Here is a 10,648-nt window from a genome sequence, read left to right on the forward strand (position 1 = left end):
TATTAAAAGTCCCATTATGTGTCACTCACCTACTGTAAGTGTGTGAAATGTGGTCTTCATATTTGGCCAATCCCCTGGGGGAGGGGTGAGCTGCAGACACAGCTGCGCTCGGGAACCATTTGGTGGTTTAACCCCCCCCATCACAACCTCTTAATGCTGGGTGTCAAGCAGGGAGGAATTCTGTCCCATTTTTAGAGTCTTTGGCATGCCTGGATTCAATCTCACGACCTTCCAGTTTCAGGGCGGACACTCTACCACAAGGCCACCATTGGAACAGAATGTTAGGCTTTATACTACAGAATATCTAAGTCAAATTGTTAATATGTCTTTCTATTAGGTTGTCCTGCTATATAAAAAACACTACATTTTCTGACTTTTTCCTCAGAAAAAGTTCAATCGCCTCTGATCAGATAGAAAGCTTCTTAGGGTATTAAGCTGGGAAAAAGGGGGCCTTTCAGAATTTTCACCACACAGGATTAAAACTCAGATTTAAACACTCTAAGGACCCTTATTCTCATTTAAGCAGCAAAATTGAATTGGAGCAACAGTGTAATGCATAGAAATGTTATTTCCATTTAGGAATCCAAACCGTGCTGGTATCTTTGCTAGTAAAACTTTCATTAAATAAAAAAAATCAGTAAAAAGAAAATAAATGAAAGCAGCCCCCATCCTCCCTTCCCCCTTTTGACCCGCCCCTACCATTTGAGTGGCGGCTACTTCCCTCTCTCTCCCCTTCTGCCCATGCCACCCTCGTCAGAGCTGCATGTGACAAATTCATGATAAAAAAAAAAGCAGCTTTTTTCAAGATGGCAGCTTTTTGTTGCTTTAATCACCATTGCAAACATTTTAGGTTTTGGTCACCTGGAAGTGACGAACAGATCTATGTGACTTTTAGAAGAATTTGCAAAAGTGAATTTTTAGATTTCCTTGGCAACGGAAGCTTTTTTTTTTTAGTTCACCATGTCCTCATTATGGACAAATCTGGCATTTTGTGGTGCAAACACCAAGTTTGGAATGAAAGTACTTTAGTTTCCCCCAATTCAAAATAATAGCCATTTTTAAAGATGGCCGCCACACGCTCAATTGTCACGATGTCTATTTGGGCCAGTCTCAACAATATTGGCAGTTTACGCACAAAATTAAGTCTTTAAATTATTATAAATTGACAAACTTAAAAACCCAAAATGTTTTTACCAAGTAGTTTCTCAATGATGCTTGAGGAGTTAGGAGGCGATAAATCCCTGTTATACCTGGTACTTAAAGGTTTTTTCTTTTGAAGAATTCAAGATGGCGACCTTTTCCTGAGGTCAAAGATCAACCAAACTTTGGTTGTGGTTGTAGACTTAAAGGGGCCATACCATGATTGATGGGGGAGTGGTTCTTAATACCAAATATGCATTTTGTAGTAGGTGTGTGAAGTAATGGCGAGTCATTGAGTATGTGATAGGGGCAACAATTTTGCTCAAATGGACAAATAGAAAGAATTCCAATAACAACAGGATCATTGGAGTCGTCATGAAAATGCATTACACCAAGGGGGCGCTGTTCTGCAATTTCTTTTTAATTTTGACTCAGAAAATGGATTGATATGGTGTGGATTTAGGGAACGAGTTGGATGAAGTTTTAAAACAAAAAAAAGTATACATTCATTAAAAAACATACAAGATGTTACTGTTGAATCTTTGCAAGCCCTGAAATGTCTTTTGTCCATAAGTGTGATACAGAGGGTAATTTGAAGTGTTTAAAAAAAAAAAAAAAAAAAAAAAAAACTGTAAATAGAAATATGTAACATAAGGGGACATTGTTTTGTTATACTTGTAATTACTTGTAAACTTGTGTTTTGTTTTTCATTCTTTGGTTTTCTTTGAAACAAAAAAAAACATAACAAAAACAATGCAAAAGATTTATAGTTGCTGAAAATGAGTTTAAAGTAAACATTGTATTAAAATGTCTTTTTCAAAAATATTGTAAGGTAAATGGCAAAATATATTTTCAAAAATGCAAATTGAGAATTTTTCATTGTCATTGGGAATTATGACATAAAAAACATACGACAATTTAAAATGCAATTGATTTAGTTTTATTTAGTAATTTATTTAAAATGTACGATTAAATAGTAATTTTTAATATTCAAATCAAATATATTTATTAATATTCCAAGGCGGAATTTTAAACTGAATTGCTAATTGAATAATACACTTTCAATTAGATGATCAAATTGCTAATTGAATTTTAAATTAAAATTGCATATGACTTAAGTTTAAATTATGGGTGAAAGAGACTTCCATAGAGTCAAGGACTGCTGCCACACATAAAAAAATGTAGTCAGTAAACAAAATTTGTTTAAAACAAGTGCCTCAAACATGTTTTATATTTTTTTTAAAACCACTAAAACAACATAAAATGCCAGCAATAGTAGCAACCTATTGAAATATGTCATATAAATGACAATAAATCAAGATATAAAAAGAAATTGCAAAGATAATCTGATAGTCTTCGTTTTATCCGTGTCAATACTGTTGCTGGAGAATAATTCAATTACAAGATAAACAATGTAATGTGCATTTTATATCAGATTCAGCAAATATGACAGAAATGGCTTCACTACTGATGTATATAAAAGATGATTGTTTTGTCAGTTTTTTCCAAGTAAATCATCAGCTCCTGGTAGAACAGTATGCTAATACTTGTGCCGTCAGGTTGAGTTTAGCGCCGTGTGCTCTCACATCTGACAGAAACATGTAAAAGTTTATAAGCCCAAAGACTGTCTTTGGTTAGGATGCAGCCTGTGTTGCTCACAGAAGCCTGACTAACTCGGTGAGACGTGCCTGTGCAAGGTTCTTGTGAGCATTAGGACAAATGTATTCCTCCCAGCAGAGGTGCAACAACAAGCGCCTGGTAATGCATGTGAGAGGAATGCGATTGCAAGCTCTTCTAATCAGTAAGAAATGGACAGAAAAAAAAAAAAAAAAAAAAGCTCATTTGTTGATGTAAATATGGACAACCACCCTGAAATGATCAGGAAGAAAGAGCATGCGAGGACTGCACACATTCTTCAGGAACTCAAAAGAACTCAGCCGGCTTTCATGAGTGAGCCTAATTCCTTATGACATGTCTCTAATAGGTAGTCTAGCCACTGGGTTGATGGTGGCAGGGGGCAAATGCAAACTGTCTAAAGGTGGGAACAAAATATGTGAGAGGACAAACGAAAGAATGAGAGGTTTATTTTTCAGGTTAAAAAGTAGGATTTTGTCCACGAAATGAGAGCAAGGAATTCAATCGCCTTCACTTTGAAACATTCTATGACAATGAACACATGCATTGAAAAGTCACTTTGCAGTTTTTCGTGACATGTAATTATGGGAAGGCCTCGTCTGACTAAAGCACATGTCAAAGTCAAGGCCCGGGGGCCAGATCCGGCCCTCTGGGTAATTATATTAATTATATATATTTAGTTGGGATTGTCAGTTGCTCGACAATGTGGTAGATTACATCCTACAAGTGATGGACTTAAAAAAATAAAGTAAAATGATCTAATTTTCACGAACGTATCAGAAACTTGCAAAACTTGTACTTGAAAGATAAATTCAATTTACGGCATTGCTTATATTACGGAATGTATCCAACAAAACAAAAAAAGAAATGTGTTTCTTCAAGAGCAACCGATCAGATGGTGAGGGTAAACATAGGATTTGTTTCTGGTTAAACTGAGCAGCACATCATCAGTGTAGATGTTTTAATCGGTTCAAAAAAGTCAGCGTGCATCTGTTCAGAACAATTTCTAACAAATGTAATTCAGAGTGTTTTCTAAAACTTCTAGCTAAAATCTGAGGAGTGTTGATGGGTTTGTGGGCCAGGATTTATATGTGCGTATTATATCTTCAGATGACTTTGGGTTTGGGAGACATTTGGCGAGGTCACAGAAGATAATTTATGATCGACTTTCAGAATGTTTGACAAACCATCAGGAGCAGGGCTTCACACACTGGATGAAAACCACCAAAAACACCAATTTAGAGGGTCCCAACTGCAAGAAAAGTTAATTGATTCAAGGAGTATAGCCTGTATTACCCTTCTGCTATCCTAGGTTTGTTGGGAGTGGGGTCATCCGGACCCCACAAGACAGTGTGCTGAACTTTTTTTCCAATGATTTTTGATTTTCACTGGTGTCTGTGGCAGACAAGAAATCCTGTCCACCTTTGTCCAGTTTTGTCATGGGTGTAAGGCTTGGGTCATCTAGACCCATAAGATAGGACAAGGGTTCTGAGACTGAAAGGTGAACATAACATAGTACTGCAGTATTGCACAGACATCAATGATGTGGCTCTAAATTAGTAAAAGTAGGTGGCCGGTCCACTTTTGTAAAGTAAGACCGGTTAAAGTCTGTAACGGAGAACCAAAGCAGGAAGTAGTAGAAAAAAAAATGTTATGGCCACTGATCCATTGGGCATCTTTGACTGTGTTGTGTATTCAACTCAAGTTTTTGTAAAAATGCAAAAATAATTTTAAAATGACAGCTTTTCTGTAGCAGGATAGGCTCCAGCAACCTCCAAATGGGTTTAAAAAACAAATGGATGGAATTTCTTAGGGTAACCGATAAAGGTTTAACTTATCTTTTTGCAGATGATGTGGTGATTTTTGCTTTAGCTGTCCATATTTTACGTTTTTGAAAAAGATGCAAAAATAGCTTTAAGACAACAGCTTTTCAGTAGCAGGAAAGGCTCCAGCAACCCCAAGTTGGTTTAAAAAATAGATGGATGGAATTTCCTAGTGCAACCGATGAAGGGCAACTTTTTTTTTTGCAGATGATGATGTCATTTTACCTTTAACCCGGTCACATACAGATTGGGTCGTCTGAGAAAATAATTGTGTCAGAAAAGAGAATCTCAAGATCTAAATGTAAGGAGAGGACACTGCCAATTAAGACAATGGAGGGAATATTCCCACACGAATGAGTTCTACAGCTGATTTGAGACATACTTAGAAGATAAGGTCCTTAAGATGGCCTTTAATATCCTCCTAAAGCTGCTAAAAGTGGAGCAAAATATTAAACTTTATGCTTGAATTGTAAGACTGACAACCTAACTTTGGATAAATGGATACATGAAGGTTCAAATTAATATTAATATCTTGAGATGAAAGCATTACATTTAACAAAAGAAAGACTATTAAATCTGCATGTTTTATCTGCGGCTCATAAATCAAACAGGTGAAGATAAGAACTTTTAAGAACATCTCATTGAAATACACACTACATTGCTAAAGATTGATTCTTGCTTTTTGCATCACTAAGTTGCAATGATTAATGTGACAGACTGTTTTTTGCTCTTGTTGGCATAAATCCAAATAAATGCTTATGAAAAACTGGAAAAAATATGAAATACTAAACGAGTTAGCTTTTCAAAATAAAAGTACACACAAAAAGTAGAACTGTTTGAATCAAACTAGTTGGTCCAAAACTAAGACTTTGGATAATTGATGTTATCTGTTAGGTACAAAATTTTGCTATAGAGAATCAAACATCACAATTTCATTAGGATTTTTCTGGGTGTATTATTTGCAGTTCAGACTCTTTGGAACACAAACTATCACAGACTGTGATCAGTATTGTAACAATTCACTAAAATTGTATTTATCTATCTATGACTGAATGGGTTAAATACCTTAAGAAGTACACAAACTATGAAATCTTCAAACACCAACAGTGTAAATTTGAAGAAACTGTCCTATAATTCAGTGTTTTTATCTTTAGAAGTCGGTAAGTCCAGAAAAAGTCATTTGGGTTTCTCACTGACCACAACCCAGTAGGAGCCACGCATCTTTTAGAAAAATAAGACTTTGTATTTATGTTATTTTAATTTTTATTAGAAATCTTTTGGGGTTTTTTGCATAAATAAGACACATTTTAAGAGAAAATATTTTTTTTACCCAAATATGAAACTTCAATATGAAGGCTTCCTTTCAAAATAAGACTTCCTGTGTCACAGGATCATCTTGATGGAGCTAAATCTAGTTGTAGGTAGTGTAATGTCAGCAATGGAAATTTATATATTAACATTTCTCATGCTTATCAGCCACAAATTCATAAATCTAACTTTCTTAAATTAAAACAAAGCTAATTAACTGTATTTTTGAACCACGAGACACACTTAAAACACTGGAATTTGTCCAAATGCTCAGTACTCCACTATGGTTACTGTGCTTTGGAGGCTCACAGAGTGATAAGTTATTTTACTTTACAGTTACTTTTTTTAAACTAAAGGATTTGTATTTTTCTTTAACCAAAGAGCCTCAATGTAGAGGTAAAGGGGTCAGACGTAGCTATGGAGGTTGCAGACACCTGGGTTAGTCAAATATTGTATTTATTTGGTTTTTTAGTAATTTTAGAAGATTTGATCTATATACAATTTAAAAAAGGTTCCTAAAAATTAAAAAATTAGACTCCTTTATTCAAAAGCAATTAGTTAGTTGCCTTTTTTTCCCCAAAAATCAGAGCTCAGGTGCCTCAGGCATACGTGACCAACAGCATTTGACAGTAAGAGTAGTGGACAGGTCTCAGGTCCACCAAACACACACTGCCTTTTCATTCTCCCTTAAACAGGAGCTCTCATTCCATCCCACACCTCCCATACAGCAGAATCCCTGCTTGCCCAATAGGTGATTCAGCCCCGTTTCCCTTCAACATGCATTAAAAGTTATAATGAAGTTCACCGTAAATTCATACGAGAGCAAAGATCAAGAAAAAAAAAGGCATTAAAGCTGAAGCATCAACCTCCTGTCACCTCTGACTTTCTCCCCTCTTTACCTCCCCCCCATGTAGGTGACAGCTTGTGTAATTTAAACTAATCGGATGACTCCCTCCTCTCTCTTCATAATCCCACTCACGCAGGCTGCTGGGGGGTAACCTGCTTTTGCAGAGACCATACAGCTTATTGAAACGTGGATGATCTCAGAGTGCTTGGTGGAGCAACTGGTACTTTTAGGTCAATTTTATTCAAATGAGGCAACATTCTGTGCAGTTTATCACCTAGAAGTGAACAAAAAACAGCATATTTGGTAAATAAGGTTACACTAAAATAAGGTGGACTTCAGTCTGAGTTTATTATTCTGATCACAGCATTTGGTGTTAATCGATAGATCGAGGACATGTCAACTTGGTAAAGGACTGCCTTGAATTCAGGAAAGCCGGTTTCAGCACCATGGACAGCGCATTCTTCAAATGAGCAGAAAGGCTCCCAAAGCTGCTTTATACTGTAGTAGAGCTGGGCAGATCAATCCAAAAAATATATAGTATCGATCTCAAGTTGGTATCAGATCGATACCAGCCTGCGTACATATGGAGCTAAATTGTGGCCATTATTTTTTTGAAACCCAATAAAACCAACTTGAAAAAATATATTGGTGTTTGGCTGAAAAAAGTTTAAATGTCTGCAAGTTTTTGCTATTCTAAAATACACTTAATTATTTTCAGCTTCAAATGTTCTGTTTGTTAGATTATAAAAACTCAAAATTTAAGTTTTAAAACTTTTTTTGTCAATTTCCAATCATTTTTTTTATTTTCAACTCTTCTTTTTTTGGTTTCGAATCTAAAAATGTTAGCACCGGGACTGAAGTTACCACCCTCATCAACTTTGATTGACCCCTCGTGTTAGCCCCGCCCCAACGCGCCACAATGGGGGCAAAAGTTTTGAAATTGAAATTTTCAGATTTGAAAACTAAAAAAGAAAAAAAAAACCTGAACATTTGAAGTTGAAAATGTGCTTATTTTAGAATAGCAAGAAGTTTTGGACATTTTAAACTTTTTTTGGCTTTACGCCACTATTTGTTTGTTTTTTTGTTTTTTTTTTTTTTGGCTTCAGTTGAGTTCCAAATAATGTTGGCTCCAATTTAGTTTCGTATAACGCGCCACAACGGGGCCAAAAGTTTTGAAACTGGAATTTTTTCGTTTTCAGAAAAACGAAAAAAAATTAAAAAAAAAAACAGTTAAAAGGGAAAAAAAGATTTAATTAGAAATTGATTTCAGAAATCAAATAGATTTCAGTAGAAATTGGAAAAAAAAAAGATTTGAAACTGAAATTTAGAGTTTAGAAAGCTAAAAAAACAGTACATTTGAAGCTGAAAATACTAAAGTTCAATTTAGAATAGCAAAAAGTTTCAGACATTTCTTTCTTCTTTTTTTTTGGCCAAACATCAATATTTTTCCAAGTTACTTTATTTGGGATTCAAAAAATATTGGTCCCCAATTTAGCTCCATACATATATCGATATTTCAACTCTTTTTTTAAGCTTTTCTTTATGTGCAAAAAGGACTCAACTTTTGATAAACTATTTTCAATTTAATTGAACACATTGTGCTAATTCTATTTTTATTTTAACAAGTAATTTAAGAAAAGATAAACTTACAGAAAAAAAATGCAGCAACTAAAGCTTTAAAACAATTCAGATTTTTCATGATCATGCTCGTGTTACATCCACAACATTTACAAAAAAATATCGCTATTCGTATTGATATCGACGATATTGACCCGTATCAAATCGCCAACGCAGCTCTATTTTTCATATTTTAACCCTGTAAGTTTCTCTTTTCTTTACAAACTTACATTTGTTTAAATAAAAAAAACATTTCAACTTATGTTAAGTTGAACAAATATAGAAAAGCGAGGTCAGCTCTTGAGTCAAAAGACTAATTCATTAGAGAAACGGCGGCTCAAGCGGGAAGCTTACCGTGTTATCCTCGCCGAAGCCATATGTTGAACATGCAAATCTACTTTTCCACACACTGTTGCTGTCTCTGGGCCGCGGAAAAAAGAAAAAATAAACCACAAAATCCAAGACTTAACATCCACACAACTCATCCACTTCTTCTTCTGAGTCTCTTTTCTTTTCTCGGGAAGAGGGGGTTCAGTATATTCCTCGTAAAAACCGCTTCGTTCACAGATGAGGTGACATTGGTTTGAAGTCAAAAGGAGCAAAAAAGAAAAAAAGAGGGGAAAAATCGTCCTCAGAAGTCTTCTTTATTCTAAGTCTCAGAGCTCCGAAGGAGCGAGGAGGAGCAACAGTGAAAGCTGCTCTCTGCTGCTCCTCCAACTACACAGTGAGGCGGAGAGAGAGAGAGAAGGAGGCGACATTAGCTGAAGGAATAAAGGAGGAGGAGATGGGGAGGTGGAGGGGGACGATGCGGACTCAGGGCGGGAGGTTTTGTCTTAAAGTATCCTCGCCTTTACCGCAGGAGGCAGAGAGCGGCAAACGCGGAGATCGCAGCACCTTAATCGAATTACGGCAGAAGAAAAAAAAACGCGCGGATTAACGGCTGCTCGATGTGCTCAGTTTCTGGTCTCCCACGGCGGGCAGGAAAGTAGAGGTGTATGGAGCTAATTTGAGGCCAATATTATTTGACCCCCCCCCCAAAAAAATAAATAAATAAAATAAAATAACTTTAAAAAAACACTATTGGTGTTTGGCCAAAAAATGTGAAATGTCCAAACATTTTTGCAAGTCAAAGATAAACTTAATCATTCTCAGCATCAGTTATTCTGTTGTTTTTTTTCAAAACGCAAAATTTCAATTTAAAACTTTTTTTCAGTTTCAAATCCTTTTTTTCAATCACATTCAACTTTTTTTGTTTGTTTGTTTTGAATCTGAAAATTTCAGTTAAAATTTCAGACAGTATTAGAGATTCGAGGTCCGTTTGCCACAAGAGACATAACAGATAAAATAATTAAAAAATTGAATAAAAAATAAGAAACATTCACAATAATACAAGTATAAAAACAATTTTAAAAAAAACCGACAAAATATTGTAAACATAAAAAACTAAACATCAATTCCAGACTTTAAAAACAAACAAACCAAAAAAAAAAAACTTAAAAGCGTAAAAGTTTTAACACAAGGACCAATCAAAATCGATGAGGGTGGTAACTTCAGTCCCAGTGCTGAAATTTTCCGATTTAAAGCCGAAAAAAGAAGAGTTGAAAGTGTATGGAGCTAAATTAGGGCCAATATTATTTGAAACCCAAATCAAACAACTTGGAAAAAGATATTGGGGTTTGGCCCAAAAAAAATAATGTCTGAAAATGATTTTATTATAAAATAAACTTAATAATTTTCAGCTTCAAATGGTCTGATTTTTTTAACTCAAAATTTCAATTTCAAATCTTTTTTTCACTTTCAACATTTTCTTTTTTATTTTTTAATCTGAAAATTTCAGTTTCAAAACTTTTGGCCCCATTGTGGTGCTTTGGGGCGGGGCTAACACAAAGGACCAACCGAGATTGATGAGGGTGGCAACTTCAGTCCTGGTGCTGAAATTTTTTAGATGTCTATTTTTCATCCAATAGTCATCAACTGTACATGTCTTTTGGATGACTATATAGATCTAGATGTCTATTAGTCATCTATAGTAGATGTCTCTTAGACCTACAACAAATGGGACTAAAATAGTGCTAATCAGTCTGGTCTAATGGGTCAACTTTATAATGGAAACCCTCAAAATACTGTATCAGTTCGGACCAGTCCGGTCTTGAACGCTCGGTAGAGACAGGGTATAATAGTCATATAAAAATATCCTATGATTAGAGGGCTAAAAGTACATGAGTAGTAGATATCTTTCAAAATCAGAACACTATTGGTAGACAGCTAATAGAGTTGT

The 10,648-nt window shown here is 35.2% G+C and overlaps 1 protein-coding gene across 6 annotated transcripts in view; it reads right to left on the reverse strand.

Annotated features, from left to right (window-relative positions):
* The window catches only part of LOC112154115 (protocadherin-15), a 272,438-nt gene extending 263,038 nt beyond the window's left edge, over positions 1-9,400 (reverse strand). For all 6 annotated transcript variants that reach the window (XR_004949742.1, XR_002920601.2, XM_036217104.1 and 3 more), the window contains exon 1: positions 8,725-9,400. The gene's annotated coding sequence lies outside the window, so the exon portion shown is untranslated. The remainder of the gene's footprint in view (positions 1-8,724) is intronic.
* Positions 9,401-10,648: the final 1,248 nt, after the last annotated feature.

Source organism: Oryzias melastigma, linkage group LG19, assembly GCF_002922805.2.
Source record: "Oryzias melastigma strain HK-1 linkage group LG19, ASM292280v2, whole genome shotgun sequence".
NCBI classification, from domain to species: Eukaryota; Metazoa; Chordata; class Actinopteri; order Beloniformes; family Adrianichthyidae; genus Oryzias; species Oryzias melastigma.